This window comes from Peromyscus leucopus, chromosome 7, assembly GCF_004664715.2.
Source record: "Peromyscus leucopus breed LL Stock chromosome 7, UCI_PerLeu_2.1, whole genome shotgun sequence".
Taxonomy (NCBI): domain Eukaryota; kingdom Metazoa; phylum Chordata; class Mammalia; order Rodentia; family Cricetidae; genus Peromyscus; species Peromyscus leucopus.
This window is the reverse complement of record NC_051069.1, coordinates 57,088,818-57,107,457: the sequence shown is the minus strand read 5'-3', so window position 1 is coordinate 57,107,457 and position 18,640 is coordinate 57,088,818. Positions and strand designations below refer to the sequence as shown.

Below are 18,640 nucleotides of genomic sequence, written 5' to 3'. Positions count from 1 at the left end.
CATTAATGAATAAACACTGGCCAAGCACCTAGATTACCATGCTGCCTACGATTATATTATTGATGACAGGTTTGTTCCTGACCTGCATAGTTTGGCCACTCCTTCCTTTTGTAGATATGTATTGTCACCTCTGTATTAACCACTTTCTAAATGTTTAGGTTAGATCAGAGCATAAAACAAACATCTCTCTCACGGTGATTCTTACATGACTGTATATTCTGCTTTTCATGTAACAAGCCCCATGGGCGGGTGGGCCCATGTCATTCGAATAAGTACATGGACCTCAAACCATTGTTTCAGACTTGCCTTGCCCTTGACCCTCTTAAGCAGGAAACAGTGGTTGCCACTTTGTCTACTAGAATAGGGTAGATTTTTTTAAAAATATTTGGAGCAATCTAATCTCTCTGGTAAATGCTTTCTTCTGACTCTCTCAAATGATAGATTCTCTGTGTCAGACGACCAAAGTGTGGAAGTGAAAAACTTCAAAGAATTGAGAAACATCAAGCACATTACTCAAGAATTGTAGTTTAAGGGTTGGACCATCTGGTATTTGAGGCATAGCTGTCTTGTTAACTTGTTAATGTGCTCCTCAGAGTGTGTTGTTTACCCCTCTGAGCCTCCATGCTGCTGTTTCTAAGATGATAGCAACACCAACCCCTGTCTTGGAGTTGTCACCAGGGGTGACCTAAATCACTCATCTCAGGACCTGCTGTGTGGATGCAGTTCAATTCTACATACGTTTTCCTTGTTCTAAATACATCAATGTACTGGCTCATTACCAAGACTCACCACTAACACTGCTGCCAGACCTTACCCCCTAGTTTAACCCAAGTGCCCCGGATGCTAATAGGTGTATATAGCTTGACTTCCAAAGCAGCCTCTCCAGTATATCATCAGCCAGAGCTATTACTGCCTTTTGTATTTGTGATAAATTGGAAGACCAACTCAATCTGGGATTCACAAACCCATGTCTTTTGGTTGATCACCACCAACTTAGCACTGAGATGCTTACAAGCACTTCGAAATCCACCTGCTGGCATCTCACTGAAGGAGTTCATGCTATAGATGTTGCTATAAGGCTCCAGAGCAGCGTTGGAGAAGTGCGAAGGACCTGAGAAGAAAGATACACATGCTCAGTCAGGGGTGTCTCTCTCCTTTTGTCAGTTTTTCACGCCTGAACTAGAAAGTCCATCGTTTTCCACAGGGCAGCACTTTGCCTTCCTGAGGCAGAGTAGCCCTCATCTCTGGACTGAGCTCTCTGCCATCGTCTGCTCTGCCTGACACCACTGGAGAAACCAGCAGTAAGAATGGAGGGGCTCTGAGGACTGCCAACCCCAGAAAGAATATAAAACCCCAGCAGGCCAGGCTCTTCCTTCCAGGCAGGAGTGTGCTGTGACTTTCGAAGACACCCGATGGTTGGAGGCTCCATGCACCTCATACACATCCTCATTTCATCAGCCTCCACAGGGCAGGAAATGTGTACACCGGAAATACATAATCCCTTGAACCATCGAAGGATGTGAACAAATGTAATGAATTTCCAGGTAGCAGTGGGCTCTGGATTGGTTTTAAATAATAGTCTTTCTAAAAATACAAGAGGGCCAGCAGGAGGGAACAGAGTCTTTAGAGTTGGCCTAACCTGTCACTAGTTGGCTACAGGGCCTGGAAGGGGTAGGTATTTCTCGACCTATCCAAGCCTATGTGTGTATAGAATGGAAAATTGTCTGCCTGTGAGATTATGTAAAACATGTGACAATGTATTTTTTAAAAAAATCCTAGGAAACTGCCTTTTCATTTTATACTCTACCAATTTTCTAAATTAATCAGGTCAGAATATTAAATAATTTTAGTTAAGAAAATGTCTTTAGTTCCCATGGCTTTAGTTCATCAGAATTTACTGATGAGGCCACTGGTAAGAAATGTGCTTAATATTCTGGATCCCACCTGAGAAATTTGGGGTCCTGATGGCAGATACCTTCCTCATTTTAATTTCGAGACACAGCTTATGGGGGGACTCTCATACTTGGGACGTTTTGGGGGTCACTTTGGCTTAGTCATTTTAGGAGTTTAGGTCTCTTAGCTTTGAGCGCACTGCACTGTAGATGTCATGAAGCTGCAGTGCTTCTAGGGGATTTCCCCAGGCTTTGCCAGGCACTGAAGGAAGATTAGACAAGGTGCAGCCCCATTCTGTGGAAACCCCATCAGTCAGCCTTGTGTGTCACCCAAGTGGAACAATTTACTACATTCCCAGGTATCACTTCAGAATGCATGCAGGGACAGGGCACCAAGGAATATCCGTGGAATGCAGGCCTGAAGCCAAAGGACAAGTAAAACTGGAGGGCTTGGGCAGATAAGAATACCAAGGTACTGAGCACTTAGCTCTCAAGTGTTACTAGCTGCCCACCAGGTGTAGAGGGCCTGGCCCTGACAGAAGTCTGACTGCCTTCCATCAGTTTGGGGCCATGGTCTCAGTTCCATCTGTAAGATGTGGCTTGGAGTCTTTGGTTACTATCTTGGCCTTTTGAGGATCCCTTCCCAGCTCCTGATCCACTGGCCATGCCATCATCTCCATCTCTGTTCTAGTGGCCATGTCCATCATCTCTGTTCTAGTGGCCATGTCCATCATCTCCATCTCTGTTCTAGTGGCCATGTCCATCATCTCTGTTCTAGTGGCCATGCCATCATCTCCATCTCTGTCCTAGTGGCCATGTCCATCATCTCCATCTCTGTTCTAGTGGCCATGTCCATCATCTCCATCTCTGTCTAGTGCCATGTCCATCATCTCCATCTCTGTTCTAGTGGCCATGTCCATCATCTCCATCTCTGTTCTAGTGGCCATGTCCATCATCTCCATCTCTGTTCTAGTGGCCATGCCCATCATTTCCATCTCTGTTCTAGTGACCATGTCCATCATCTCCATCTCTGTTCTAGTGTCCACGTCCATCATCTCTGTTCTGGTGGCCATGTCCATCATCTCCATCTCTGTTCTAGTGTCCACGTCCATCATCTCTGTTCTAGTGGCCATGTCCATCATCTCCATCTCTGTTCTAGTGGCCATGTCCATCATCTCTGTTCTAGTGGTCATGCCCATCATCTCTGTTCTAGTGGCCATGTCCATCATCTCCATCTCTGTTCTAGTGTCCATGTCCATCATCTCTGTTCTAGTGTCCATGTCCATCATCTCCATCTCTGTTCTAGTGGCCATGTCCATCATCTCTGTTCTAGTGGTCATGCCCATCATCTCCATCTCTATTCAAGTACATCCCTAGAGTATCAGCACCAGCTGTCTTCTTACATGGAACTGTGATCATCACATCTCTGCTGAGAATCCTCACAACCTCCTAGTGTTTCACTTAGAATAAACTTGACTCCTTACCAAGGCAGTAAGGTCTGTGAGTGCTGGGCTCTGTCTCCTCTAGGAGGCTGGGGGGTGCGGTGCTGGGATTTGAACCTAGTACCCACCATGCTAAGCAAGCACCCTATCACTGAGCCTCACCTCCGGGCCTTTTACACTTTTTCGTTTGAGACAGGCTCTCACTAAGTAGCTCAGGCTTCTGGGAACTTGCTTTGTATGCTAAACAGGCCTTGAACTGTGATCATCCTGCCTCTTGCTCCTTGGTCAATGGGATTTCAGATCTACACCTCAGAACCTGGCTCTGCTCCCTCACACTCCCCCTTTCTCACTGTCTACTGGCTGCTAGCCTCACGTGGGTCATAGAACTCTCGAGTGAGTCAGGACTTTTCTTTGCATAGATCCCTGGGCTGTGTTGTCTCTCCCACATGCCACACACCACACATCCCACCTGGCTAGCTGCCACACACTGTCGGGTGTCAGCCTGAACGAAAGGCCAGCACTAGACACCTCCTCTGTAGGGTTTCTTTTCTGTCTCTTGGCCTCTTCCTTTTTAATCATAGCACTTACTACAACTTTCATTTCTGTGTCTATTTACCACTCCCACCCCATTTAGTGGTGTGCCTTTCCACACAGAAACTCCACCTTGTGGTCCTCACCTTCAAGTCTGTGGTACACCCAGAGTTTTGAACATATTGCTTGCTTATGAATGATTGCATACACACCCTGGCTTGTTCTACTACAGAAGGACCAACAGGAATAGACATTTCTGCTTTCTGAAATAAATTCATTTTTCTAGACTATTCAATAGGATATACACAGTGCCTCACTTGTCCAAACTGTAACTCAAGGAACATACACCTCTTCATTTTATTCTTCCTTTTCTGAAGAGTTGAAGGATAATGTGTGGCCTGAGTGGCAACGGGACCACAGGACTGTAGTCCTGTGATAGGAAACCTGCATTCTGGACTTCACTGTTTCTTCTGGCTACCTTAGTGGTTGAGATGCACCCGCTGCTCCAGTTGAAATGAAATGTGAAGTTGTGTTACATGGATCTGAGAAGAGTTTCCCATAGCCTGCCCTTCTGCCCAGCGACTGAGGACTAGCTGTATAGCCCTACTCAGACAGGAGTTAGAGCCAAATGTCCATGAGGACAGACAAGATTGCTGTCTTCTCTACTGAGCCTTATTGAGGCCAGGGAGGAGGAGACTGCACCAAGCTGACCAATTAGAGTGGGTGAACGGATGCCTCAGGAGGACAAACCAAGTGCCTCAGAATCTCTGAGGCAAACAAGACCAAAACATTAAAAGGTGTGTGAGAGGGCCTATGATCTCAGTGGAAGCCGGATCCCAGGACATAAAGACTAATTAAAGTTTGAAGGAGATAACATTAGGATTAATGCAACAAGCACATGGGAAATTGAATCCCAAGAGGTAGGTAGAGTGAAAATATGTGTGAAATTAATTAGGTAAAATAGCAATGTGTTTTATAGGCAAGCATACTAGATCACTTAAAGACTTCTTGGAGGTACCATTCCCAGCCTTTGAGGTTAACAAAGACAGATGTCCTCCCCCACACCATCTCCATCTACTCTTTTTCTCTTATCCTTTGAATAAATATGACGGTGTCCACACCCTCACCATGGGTGTCACCGCAGGTCAGATCTGCCTGTATTCTTCAGAACCTCTTCATTAGTACACTCTCCAGAACTGAAGAAAGCAGGGCAGACAGGCGAACTTTGATTAGGGGCCTCAATCTATGGATCTCAGAAGGCTCCCTGGTGCCTACTGTAACCTCAGCCTTTACAGCGGCTTTGACTGATTTACTAAATTGGGGGTCAAGAATGCACTTCCTCCCTGGCTGCTGTGACACCCACTTGCTTTGTTAGTACTCTAAAGGGTAGTCAGACTCACAGGGGCACAGATGGAAGAGGTCTTCCTTGCTGCTCTCATGGCAACTGCATCTATAGGTCCAATAAGACAAGGCTGTTTCTGCAGCAGATATTTATTCTGGTCTGGGTATAAAACTAGACTAAGTTGTCTCCTAGGCAGAAAATGGAATGGTGTTTTACTCAGGGCGGGAACTCCAAAGGCAGGTGGGGGAAGAGTTGAAATGATCTACCCCTGGCCTTGCTTCCCTGTGTTTCAGGTTGTCCTGACAGGGTTGAAGTAAAGAGAGGGAGGTGGTAAAGCCACTGTGTAAAATGCCCATTGTGCCTCTCAGATACAGAGCTGGTCACCAAGCCGCAGGAAGGATGTTGTTATTGTCTGGGAGTGGGTGAGGCCTGCTGAAAAAAATCTGTGGTATGAGGAAATGTAAAACAAGTTTGTCTTGTTCTTATTAGGAGAGGGGATATTGAGCCGACTTAACAATACTGCCAAACCACCACTCAGAGTTGGACATATTGTCCAGAAAGACCTTAGCAGCACAACCTAGAAGGCTGCAGATGTAGAAACAGCTGCAGCGCTCAGCTGGGGGCACAGACTCTGAGGCCACCTTTGACTCCTGTCTTTCTCTCATACACATTTTCCATCTTTAAATCTCATCAGCTGGGGTCAGATTGAAGCAAGGTCACAGCAGAACTAGCTTCAGGAGGCCTTAGAAGACCCCCCCTTGCTTTAGCAACTTTACCTGAGATGTTTCTCTTTTCTTTTTTGTTTATTTAATCATTGAATAAGTAAGGACATTATAATATGTTGGTAGTGTTGGAGACCCAGGGTCTCATGTGCACTGTGCAAGCCTTCTTTCTGCCTCTGAGCCGCATCCTCAGCCCCCCTCCCCCTCAGCATCACCCTGTCCTCTCCTGAGGATCCAACAAACAAAACTTAGAAATATCCGGGGCTGCAGGCGGGTATGGCTCACTTGGGAAAGAGCTCACTGCGCCTGCATGAAGATCTGAGTTCAACCACCAACATCTGTGCAAAAAGCAAGGGATGGCAGTGTGCACCTAACCCCAGCCCTGGGGAGGTGGAGACGGCAGAACCTCAAGGGCTCACCAACTGGTAAGCTGCAGATTTCCGGAGAGACCTTGCCTCAAAAACAAGGTAAAGAATGAAGAACCACCTGAAATCCAACTCTGGCTGCCACACACACTGTACACATATGCAAGCATATCCCCACAGCAACACACATATACAATCTCCAAACAATGGAGATTCTTATGTGGATGAATGAGGCCTCCCCAACACCATCATGAATGAGGAAAGGAATGTGAAGGGGAAATGTAATGTGGTGAAGCAGTTGTGTTTCGTGGAACTTTGGAATTATGGGTAGCTCACTAGAATACCAATTACTGCCCCCCTCTATGCTAGACCCAGAGTGAGGAGCTGGCATCTTCATTTTTTAACAGTTTCTCAGGTAGGTGTTGATGTTAGAGCCCTTTGGAATTTGACTATTTGGGTTATGACCCCAGCTCTCCAATTTGGTAGTCAGGGATCATGATAGTACAGAACATCTCTACTCTAGGCTCATTCACACAGAAAACAGACATAATGATTATTTGATGGGCGTGGGACTGTGCACAAAAATATCTAGCACAATGCTAACTTATCTAAGTACTCAGTTTCTTAATTATAAATTATTATTCTCATACTTGTGCCTACATGGAGAAGTACACGTTTTAGATTTTTTTTTGAAGGAGGAGGACTGCATGTAGCTGTTAAAATATTGTACAAGCTCACAATCTAGTTCATATTCCAATACAGCCATGGTATTGATTTCTGGGTCATGGTACAATAACTAGAGAGCTGGAATTAGTTTCCAATAAGAAAACTCTTTAGAACTAATTCTTGCAACAGATTAAAAAAAAGACAACATGAAAGAGATTAATGGTAACGACAATTGTATAACCAGTGAATGGTCTTAATATCACAGACTTGTATGTTTAAAAATATTTCAATGGTAAGTTTCATATTTTGTCTCTTCTATCATAATTTTTAAATGTGGCAGTTGACCTGAAGATTACACTCTGCCTCCCATTTAGTGGTCTCCTATAGTGTCTTTCATTTTAGCATAGAGCTTTGCAACTATTGTTCAAATTATCCCACTTAGCTTGAAAAGGGACAGACTGTGAAAACATACCTTGTATAGAGCACATTCTAGAGTGAGTCCTGTGGGCTCAACATTGCAATACCAATCTGTGGTGAAGATGAATCTGGCAGTGTTTCAAGTTCCCTATGCTGGTTTAGAGTTCATTCTGATACACAAAACCCCAATCTTTTGGATTCTCATTGAGTGATTAAACAAAATTCTCCTAAGCACTTTACCTGACGGTAAATCCAAATCTAGGTACACTGGGTTCCAAGGTTTGTAAGTAAGCCCCATATACACTGATACACCCTTTTCCTTAACAACATTCTACATGCAAGACTGTGAAACCCTTCTGCATGGAATTTGGAAAAATCAACAGATGGTAGAGTTGAGCTCAGCTGTGAGAATCCCAGCTAGGCGTTAAGTTGTCTAGCAGTGTTCTCCAGCCCCTGCTTCCCTTGATGCCTGCTCCATCGGGGAGATGCTTCGGGTTGTACCTTGGGAGTTTGGGAATGATGGATGTTCAATGCAGGAGATAATCTGTGAATCACAGTTAGGTTGCATGGGAAACTTTACATTAATACCTTAGATAATCACATTACCTCATGGCTCATACAATAGAATTATAGTGAATTATGATTTTTTTGTTTCTTCCTATAGTTCAGTTTCTTCTTTTGTTCTTGTGAGTCTGGGGCAGGCTGGAGTAGATTTCTATGATTTTTTAAACCATGTACATAGTGAGAGAGACAGAGTAGAATGATGAAAAGCCACCAGGTCCAGGATTTGAATGTTCTCCTGCTTTTTAGTGTGAACTCTTGGCCAAAATTGTGTAATGTCTTTGATCTATAGTGTCCTTGTATATAAATGGGAGGTTCCATGAAGGAGTATTAGAGAATTGAGTGAGATGACCCCTATAAAATACTTAACTTAGTGCCTTGAGATAGCAGAATTCTTTAAATGTTGGTGATTGGATTGGCTCATGCTTTTTGGCTTGTTTATTACTGCTGTGCTATTATATAGTTAGTGTGTGCCTCTCTATTTACATAAGTGATATTACAAGGCTATTTTTTTTTAGTCTCATAAATTTTCATAAAGAATTACAGCTTACAGTTTTCTCATTTGATTGTTCTAACCACCGTGGGGAAATCATATTCTAGAGACAGCTTCTTTCCACAAAAGGGAACAGGCTCAGAGAGGTGCAGCCATTAGGTTCAGATTGATTTGGGCAGAGCTAGAGTTAAATTGATGGGTTTTCTTGTTTTCTTCTTAGAATGTCTCTCTATGCTGCCCAGAAAGACCTTGAACTCATAATCCTTTTGTCTCAGTCTTCCAAGGGTCAGGTTTATCATCCTGAGCCTCCATACCTGACCATCTCAAGCACTTTCTCTAGCATATGAGAGATAGTATAAGTCACAGGGGCAATCATATTGCCAACCTAAGAACAAGGAAAGAAAGCCTTATGTTCTCCTTGCTTTAATAATTTGCTTATTAGAAAAACTATCCAAGAATATGTGCTTGGTGAATAGGATTACATTGTCTCTTTTCCTTCAATACTGAACATCTCTAACTTATGTTTGGTACTGTGGCTGCTTGAATGATGGTTTAGGAATTCCATGTGTTCTGGCAGTTTCAGGTCACATTGGGTGAGATTTGACATGCTCTAATCATGCCCAAGGTAATAAAGTTAACGAAATGGGGTCACCATAGCACTTTCTTGTGCAAAATTAATCTCAAAAGTTGTATTCATATTTTTATCTCTTCTAAGTAGCTGACTTTTACATGCTGATTACTTATTAGAACTTTTAATTTTTGAAACAATATGAGTGGGTGCTATTTTTTGGAGTAGAATTTCCTTTCAGCCATAATCATAGCATAAATTGGGCCACTTTTGTGACTTCTGGGCTCTAAACATGACAGTAAGTATTCTCCATATTTGTCCTCTTAAACATTTTGGAAACTTAGAGAGTCTGGCACTATATGCATTTGGAAGATAGAATATCGTAATAGTTAGGAGGGCCTAGGGAGGTATGTTCAGTTTCCCAGTACCCACATGGTGGCTCACAACTGTTTTTAACTTCAGTTTCAGGGATCCAATGCTCTCTCTGGCCTCCTTGGGTACCATGCCTACATGTGATGCACATCCATCCATCTATGCAGAACACTTATATGCATAAAATAAAAATAGATAATTTTTTAAGAATTCAAACTCCACTATTAACTGAACAACTGGGGGAGAGAATTCCACCCTAAGGTTCAAATTCTCTTTCCAACAAATGATGGTACACTAAGACCTGCCTGACAACAGCATCGCTGGGAAGATTCTGTGAATAGGTAGAGATGTTACCTAGTAATCAGACATCATCACCATCACTACACCATCGTCATCTTATATGATAGGTCCCAAGGTCTCAAAACCAGGCTGCAAATGCCATGTTTATAGGTAAGACTGAATAAATCAAACTGTGAGCAGAATAACATATGGTAAACTAAAGGCATGTGCTTACTGGAGACTTTCTACGAAAACATCTATGGGGTTAAACTGGAGCAGTTTTGGAGCACGGTCTCTGAGTGTGAAGGCATTTTCAAGTACTAAAACCCAGAGGCCTTCCAGATCTCAATATTACATCAGACACAAGGATTATTCAGTGGGAGTTTCTTGCTCCCAAACCCCAAAAATATTCATCCAGAATTTTCAAGACTTTGCTGGGAAACATCACTAAAGACACTTGGTTCTTTTCTTTTTTCACGTTTTCATTCTGTTTTGCTGAATTTAGCCAATCATTTTTTTTAAATTTTACTTTATTCAGTGAATAATCTTGCTTGCTTATATTGTCACATATTTTGAAGATTATTTTTTAATTTTTAAATTATATGTATATCAATGTCTTTATGAATGCACCCAAGAGTGCAGGTACTTGTGGAAGCCAAAGGAGGGCACTAGATTACCTGGAGCTAGAGCTACAGATAGTTGTTAGCTGCCTGACATGGGTGCAGGGAACCAAACTGGTCTTCTGTAAGAGCAGTGGGCACTTTTAACTTCTGAGTCATCTCTCCTGCCTCTATTCCAGCATCTTTACAGTTGGACAGAAGGACACAGAGCAGAAGCATATGTCATATATGTGCTTCACTGAAATGCACAAATGAGAATCATTTACCCACTAATTATTTGCTCAATGTCTAGTGTGTGTAAGATAGCACATTAATATTTGGTCTCTGACTTTGAAGATTTTAGATTCTATTAAGGAGGTGGATGTCTTAAGGTTTCTACTGCTATGAAGAGACACCATGACCACCACGGCAACTCTTACAAAGGAAAACATTTAATTAGGGTGGCTTACAGTTTCTGAGATTTAGTCCATTGTCATCATGGTGGGACATGGCAGCATGCAGGCAGACATGGTGCTGGAGAAGGAGCTCAGTGTTCTACATCTTGGTTTACAAGCAACAGGAAATGAACTGTTTCACTAGGTGTAGCTTGAGCATAGGAGACCTCAAAGCCCACCTCACAGTCACACACTTCCTCCAACTTGGTCACACCTCTTCCAATAAGGCCACATCTCCTAAAAGTGCCACTCACTTGGGGGCCATTTTCTTTCAAACCTCTACAGTGGAGCAAACACAAGCAAACATGCTTTAAAAATAAGCCAAAATAACATCATACCAAGCCTCCCCTCTACAGAGACTACTTTCTTTAAATTCTCACTGAGTTGAAGGAATAGGCATTTCTCTCAGAAATGGTTTTGGAAAGTGTCTTCTGAGACCATCAAGCACTTCTAACCCAAACTGTTATTTGTTTTCAGTTTAATATTTTATGTCCAAAGCTAAGTTTCTCATTGTTAAAGTCATGGTATAATTATAACCATTGTTTATCACAATTATAATGATTGTTTAGGGAAATGATTGGGTAATAGGGAATACAATATAATTTGGTATGAAGTTGAGGAGTTGATATCAGGACATAGAATAATATCATAATTGTAAGGAGCAGAGGAAGCCTGAGTGAATCTGTGCTGTAGGCATGTTCATGCCCTGTCAAGGACTCTGGCCTCAGATCCATGGAAAAATAGCAAACCTTTCTCCAGGTGAGGCTCAGAGAAATATCAATGGCTTCTTCTGGTCCATGTGCAGATGTTGACAGTGTGTACAGAAAATATCCACCATAGCTTTCTCTCCCACCCTCTTTCTGGCCTGAAGACTGTTCCCCTATAGGACTGTACCTACGGAGATTAGCTAGTCCTGCCTCCTCATTCAGCTGTATAACCCTGCCTCCTTGTTTGTCTGTATGTTATAACCCCACCTTCTTGTTTATCTGTATGTAATGACCCTGCTTCCTTGTCTGTCTGTATGTAATGACCCTGCCTCCTTGTTCAGCAGTGTGCAATAACCTTGACTCCCTGTTCAACTGTATAAAATAAACACACTAACCTTTTTGGGGGGCCAGGGAGGGGCTGTGGTTTCTCTATCAAAAAGTCCAGTCCACCCAACCCTGGCTACTTCTGTGTTTCTGTGTGTCTATGCGTTTGTCTTTGCTTCATTCCCTTGTGACCCCTAGTCAGGTCCAAGTCCCTGGAGCCTTGCAAAGATATGGCACACATTCATTTAAATTGTCGCTAGAACAGATCTGGTTGACATTTAGACACCTAGAGTCTCGAATGACACACCAACTGCTCATATATATGTTTAAAAGGATTTAATTACATTTCAGAATTCTGTCATTGTTTGGTAAGCCACTGGATTCTTGTCTCCTCCTGGTTTAAGATATCACTGAAATATCTTGGTATAATTACTTCCATACTTTTCATTAGTATTCTATACTCTTTATTATATCCATTAACTCCCCGGAGTTCAACTGTCCTCAAATAACATGTACTCAAAGAAGTTGAGTCCAGTTCTGATGTTAGTCAATGCTACATTTTTCTACAGTGCTGTGTAAATTCTGAGCCTAGAATTGCAAAGGAGCCATTTTCCATGATGGTGTGTAGAGTTTTGCCACAATTCCGGAGAGGAACAATCAATACTTAAAATCACAAGGAATGTGGAAAACTCCCACCCATACCTATCTATGAGTTACAGCCCATTTGTTCCTTTGGGCCTGGTAGTATCATGATCCACGAATGGACAGAAATCAGATTTCTTTGTGAGAGATTATCATTGTGGGGGGTTTGCGGGAGCCCAGACACTTTATATGAGAAAAATCTGTCACCTCATGGATGCCAATCAAATCTGAAAAAGGGGTATAAAGGAAGAGGCTCCACTTTCAGGAGCGGCCACCCAGCCCACAGCTGAGGCACCTTGCCCCGGAGCAGACCTGCCATTCTTGTTGGAGAACACAGCTGGCTGAAAGCAGTTCCAACTTTGCAGACTGAGGCGTGTGTGGGAGCTGCAGCTTTAAGATGGCATGCTCCCCCTCAGGCAGTGCAGAGCCCCTGGGCTGGATGTGAATGGGAGTTTTGTATGAAGGTTGTGGTTGAGCCAGGGCCACTTGGTAATCAAGGCAGCAAGGCCCATTAATCCTCAAGGAATATACTTTACATACAGCCCTCACTCTTCTTTCAAAGTGAAAGTATAAGCAAAACTCTCCGAGCTTCTCCTGCTTTCATCTTACTTTAAGTTCAGTGCCGAGAGCAAGGAGATCGCCAGGACTATCTCCTTTCATATATGGTAATTAGCACTGTTCTCCAGGCTGGCTCAGCCATGGCCTTTGCTGCTGGGAAGGGGGAGCAGGAGTGGGGATCAGAGCAATTGTTTGCTGTATTGGTGACTGTGATGTTGCCATGGGAAAGCTCAGGACTTCAGGGGAGTTTGTGTTTTGTTGGGCGAGATGCCAAGCTTCTGTGACTTATTACAGCGCTATGAGTGAGCAGGAATGCACAGAACAGTATCCTATGTAGCCTCCTATGAGGGGCAGGGTGGCTCTCATCATGGGACCACAGAGGGTGGGTGTTTATTTAGGCTCAGGAGTTATCAACAGATCCAGCATTTTGGTAGTCTATGGATTTTGTCTTTTAGTTTTGGAGGAGAACCAAGTCAATTCCACATGCTCACACCCACTAAAAAGCAAAAATGTGTGTGCTTTACATATAAAGAACTCTTGTAAAGAATGGCATGCTCTCAGATAACTACTCCACCCACAGTTGCTTCCTGATCTCCACACAGCCCCAAGAAAAGCACAAGTTCACAGTACCAACTACTTTAGTGTGAAAAAAGTTAAGTTGTTGATTGGGGAGGTTTCTTTTAAATAAAGTCTCCAGACTGGCTTTCCGGGACCTCTGCTGGTCCAGGATAGTTGGATATTTGAATTACAGCTTGATCTAGACTGATCTAGATGGGATGTTCGACCATCACTGAAAGCAAAGAATGTTTGTAGGAGTCATATGAAAGCTTAATATCTAGATTTACATAAAAGAAAATTCTGGAGCTTTGTGAACTATGTTACCCTTTCAGATAATAAAGCTTCCCTGTTAGAGGTAGTTCACTCAGCCCTTCAGGTTCAGATGGGGTCTCTATTGTGTTCTGTGCCCTGTAGGCAATGCCTACAACTTCTCAGGCCATGTCTTCATTATGTTCTGTGCTCTGTAGACATTGCCTAGAAGTTCCTTTGGAGCCAAGTCTTTTGAAGCATTCTCATCCATTCCAAGGAACTCTTGGAAAAGGAGAGAAATTCACAGTTTCCACTTTTAGCCCCAAACAGATAACTTCTTAACTCTTCCCTTCAACACTGTGGGCCTGGAAGTGTGGACTCAGTGTGAAGCTTCACGTACAGGGCTCCCTTTTCTTCACAGTGTGTTTGAAGTGACAAACTTGTAGAATGTGAATACGCATAAAGAGAGGCATGTCGAATGTTCTGAAACGCTGGGACAAGGTCTCCATTCCTCCTGAAGTTCACTTCGTCGGAGCAACTCATTCACTCTCTGGACTCACTTTCCAGTGTTTGTTGCTTGGCCGTTCCGTTTGGTTGCCAGGTTATTTATTTTCACCCAGTTTGACCTATGAGGGACAGATTTTGCACAGACAGATGTTTTTAGCTCCCTTAGTTTTCAGGGACTGAGTTTCCAAGTTCTGTTAACATTCAGAAGAGTTAATCATGAAAGTTGTAGAAACTTCTAACAGAGGGCAAATGTGTATCTTTCATGGACTAGATGACTGGGTAGCAACTTACAGATTATCTAGGGCCCTTGAGAAGCAGACCATCCATTGGTGAGGATTTTTCCCCAGAGTTCTTCCATTTAATAGAGTTTCAAGTATATTTTATACAGAATAAGCCTGTTTGTCATTATCATTAGAAGTTGAATGGACTTTGGGGGATGAGACAGCATAGGTTCATAGTAACAGAGAGTGCCACCACTCCCACACACACACATGCATGGACTCCAGCATCATCAGCACCCTGCACCAACTGGACCATGTGCTGTGGCCACTGAACATGGATTGACACATCCTCTCCACTGTAAATCTCTGGCTGATCTTGGTTTTGTACATTCTGTGGGCTTTGATAGGTATATGACATCTCTGCCCTCCATTGTGGCATTGTGGGTCTTTGCAGTGCCCTCCAAACCCTCTGCACTTTCCATGTGCAGCCTTCCTTCCCTCTAAATCTGGACAATTTCTAACGTTTTTATTGTCTCCATGTTATTTGTAAATGAAATGGTTTTAATTTAAGAATATTGTACTAAAATTTGGAAATTATACTAAAATTGGAAAGTGGTTTCTTTTGGTTGCAGACCTCTGTTTTTGCATCATGAAGTTGTTACAAATGGTAAAACCCTAGTTTCCTCTCTGCAAATGAGGATTTCTTGACTTAATAATGATATTTTGGTTGTTATTCTCAGCCCAGCGAATTGTAACTTTCAGTACTTTGAAATTTGCAAAAAGTGGTTGAGTCAGTAGCTTCTTAAGTAGAAGCCAAAACAACATAGTGTGTAAGAGCACACACAGCATAGAGCCGCCGGATGCTTCTCAAGTGTGTGAGAGCACACACAGCATGGAGCAGCTGGCTGCTTCTCTAGTGTGTTAAGAGCACACACAGCATAGAGCAGCTGACTGCTTCTCTAGTGTGTAAGAACACACACAGCATGGAGCCGCTGGCTGTTTCTCTAGTGTGTGAGAGCACACACAGCATGGAGCAGCTGGCTGTTTCTCTAGTGTGTGAGAGCACACACAGCATGGAGCAGCTGGCTGTTTCTCTAGTGTGTGAGAGCACACACAGCATAGAGCAGCTGGCTGCTTCTCTAGTGTGTGAGAGCACACACAGCATAGAGCAGCTGACTGCTTCTCTAGTGTGTAAGAACACACACAGCATGGAGCCGCTGGCTGTTTCTCTAGTGTGTGAGAGCACACACAGCATGGAGCAGCTGGCTGTTTCTTTTTCCTCTTTGATGATCCCTGAGATCTTTCAGGTAGAGCCACCTCTCACTTCCTAAGTCCACCTCAGCCTTTACTAAGTTTTAGGTGCTGTTAGAAGGACTGTCTCGGCAGCTCTTATTTGTTAGTAATGTCCTTCATCAAACCTCACTGAAACATGGTTCCTACCTGCTTACTCTGTGGTCCAACCCATAGGAACTTCCTCTGTGGTGGAGATGACTGTAATTCTAGAAGGGCTAGTAAAAGAGAGTACATCAATGTTATTCTGATATGATATGACATTTTGATCAACTTGTGTATTGGTAATTTATGTGAATTTCCTATAAAGTTAATACATAAAGCACCATACATGGTCACCATTTGGGGAGGCAGTTCAGATGCCTGAGAAGGAAGTTCCGTTGCCTGTGGAAGGTGTGAGCCATATGCCCCATTTTTTCACGTAGGCAGGAAATGTTAGTAGCAGCAGAATGTCACAACTACATGAATGGTCAATGTTTACCAGATGTTTGGTTTTTTTTTTAAAAAGGTTTCTTCAATTTATTAAAGGTTGGCAGAGTCTGTCTAGAAAGCATCTTGGCAATATCTTTCAAGAGCTATAATAATATCTGTGCCCTTTGCCTCAGTAACTTCACTTCTGGGAATCTTTCAGAGGAAAGAATCCAAAATATGGAAAAAGTGATATGTGCAAAAATAATAAGCATTGTGGAGCTGTTTATAATGAGAATGGGAGAATGAGCCTGATATGCCACAGGAGAAAATGGACTGGCTGGCCTGGGAAGCCACAAACACAAGTTGCAATGTGAGTACAATGATGGTGTGCATCTGTCTTTTAGTTGGTTGCAAGTAATAGGCACAGACTTTGGCAGATGAGGGAAATAATTTATTATAAAGACATGGTGGGGGAGGGTTGTATAATCCCAAACAGCCGAATAATCAAATGTAGAGAATGTGAGGACCCAGGGCAGTACCGGCGCTCCTGGTAGGAGTTGCTGCCTCAGGGCACCTCCAGGGGAAAGTGCTCACTTTGTTCTCAGCACAGGAAGCCACCTTGATTGACAGCCACACACAGGAGTGGGCTCTCCTCTGGAAATAGGGATGTGTGGATGCTGAGCAGGGAAAAATAGCAGATGTACAGCCCATGGTGGAATGAGTTCTGTCTTCTTGTTGTGACACACAGTCAATGTGGGTACATGCAGAAACTGTTACTGCAGTAGACAACACTATAAGCCAACAGCATCAGAACAGAACATACCTTGACTGGATAGAAGCAGCTTAATAATAAAAATATCTCATAGGAGATTTGTAAGGATTGAGTGAGGTTGCATGTGAGAAAGTACATGTACAATTCCCAGTACAGACTACTAAAAGTACTTTTTAAATCTAAATAAAGGCTGCAAGGTATAAGGATTGAGGTTGCAATAGCTTTTTGATGTTTATGTTGTAGTCAACAAGGACTTGCTAAGCTATACATGTTGGCAGGTGAAAATAATTGTAAAAATGTGTGACTCGTGGCTCCACTTAGATTTTCTCTGTCAGAGCCATTAATCTGTGTAAGTAAAAGTGTTAGCACCCGAAAGTATTATCTGAGTGTGAGTCCAAAGAATTACAGTTTACAAAGTGACTGGATAATTTTCCTAGCTTTTTGATTTGTTCTTGCATCTTCTGCTATGGTGTGTAAATTGTAAATTAATTTAGAGTACTTAAAAGATGTAGCATATAAGAACTAATATATATATCATATATATATATATATATGTATATACATTCATAAAGAACATTTGTTATATATGTATCTATATGAAATCCTGGTGATAGGCCAGAGAAAAATAAAGTTTGTTCCTATCAATTCATCATGGAGCACCCATGTCCCAAGAGGCTCTGCTTTAGCACTCCCACAGGCTGTAGTGGTTGGAGTACCTGGGGTCTGTGTGGACAGTGGCTCTGTTCTGGACTCCATTGAAAATCTCAAGGAGGAGTGAGTCACCCACAGAGCTGGGATGAGGCTGAGGAGAGGCAGGCTCACTGGGTCACATGCCAGGCCATGTGCCTCCTCACTTCATGTCCTTTGTGCCTCCACTTACCTTGCCCTACTGCCCCAATCTTGCTGACAAAAACAAAGTATAGTTATAATGATAGAAGAGAAAATACTTGCTTTCATGCTTTCATTCTAGGGAAAATGAATGCTTTATTTACTTACAGATTTTTAAAGTGGGATCTTGCTGTGTAGCAGAGGCTACTCTCAAGCTTGTGATGATGCTGTTTGTTTCTGCTCCCTCCCCCAGTGCTGGGATTGCCAGTGCACACCACCCATCTGGCATTTCTTAACTGATATGTGTCGTCATTTTTGTGAGAGAATTATTTTTATTATTATTTGTATTTGCCAGACATATATAAGAATACATGGGTCCTACCCTTTCCCGAGGACCTTCAGTCAGTTGGTACAAAAATCCTTCATGCCAAGAGGTTCATTCAAAAGCATAAAGATAGTTATAATAAATATTAACAATTATGAGTACTTACTATTGGCCAGAAATGAGCTAAGTAGTTGAATATCATATCATCAAAATAATCTAATGGAGTGAGAACTTATTCCCACTGAAGAGATGTGGAAACTGGGCCTTAGTGGTTTTGATAAGATATCTAAGATCCCAGTGGCAACAAGTCTCAGAACTAAATCAAGCCTGACTCTACAGTTCAAGTGTTCCACAGGGTCTATCTATGCAAATACCCTGTTGGTCTTTTTGCAGTCATCCTCAGTCCTCTTCCTGTCTGACTCAATGGCCAAAGCTTCTGGGGTCGTGAACCCTCTTATGATGTCACCTGATAGAGGGATCCTCCCTTTCTCCAGCCCCTTATCTTGCTTTTGCTGACTTCCCCTCCAGCCTTTCCACTGTGTGC

General features: G+C 42.8%; 1 protein-coding gene across 1 annotated transcript in view; it reads left to right on the top strand.

Moving 5' to 3' along the window:
- The window catches only part of Maml2 (mastermind like transcriptional coactivator 2), a 321,796-nt gene that overhangs the window by 23,808 nt on the left and 279,348 nt on the right, over window positions 1–18,640 (top strand). The gene's annotated exons all lie outside the window — the stretch shown is intronic.